Source organism: Chrysochloris asiatica, unplaced genomic scaffold (assembly GCF_000296735.1).
Source record: "Chrysochloris asiatica unplaced genomic scaffold, ChrAsi1.0 scaffold00111, whole genome shotgun sequence".
Taxonomy (NCBI): domain Eukaryota; kingdom Metazoa; phylum Chordata; class Mammalia; order Afrosoricida; family Chrysochloridae; genus Chrysochloris; species Chrysochloris asiatica.
The window spans coordinates 61,526-62,185 of NW_006408629.1; positions in this window are offsets into that span (position 1 = coordinate 61,526).

Below are 660 nucleotides of genomic sequence, written 5' to 3' on the forward strand. Positions count from 1 at the left end.
ATGACTGGACCAATAAACAACGTTCTTATCAACGGAGGAAAGGTATTCAACTGTAGTTTCCTACAATTCACAAAATGTTTTGATTTTTAGTTTATAACAAATCTTTCAATATGAATTCTACTTATGCCAAGGAAAGGCCTCCAAATAAAGTATGTCTTAAGAGTCATGTGACTTTGCTGGTACAATTCTGGTTAAATTTCTGAACTTGTGTCTTAAATAACTAGAAGTATCCTCCTGCAGACCAGTCATTCCTAATATCAGCTGCTGGTCCTACACATTTATATGTCCTGAAAATAATGCAGGAATTATTCATTGCATGCAAAGTGTCTATGATATCTATAATGTTTCATTTTTCTATATCTATATTTTATTCATGAAGAATTGTCAGATAAACACTTATTTGTTCTCTGGTATTGTTGTTGTTGTTGTTACATGCCATCGAGTCAGTATTGATTCAAACCTACCCTATGTGCAACATAAAGAAATACTGCCCTGTCCTGGGCCAACCTCACAGTTGACAAATAGAGCCCATTGATGCTGCCACTTTGCCAATCCATCTCGCTGAGGGTCTTCCTTTTTTATCTCTGACCTTCCACCATATCAAACATGATATCTTTCTCCAGTGACTGGTCCCTCCCGACAATATGTTCAAAGTATGAG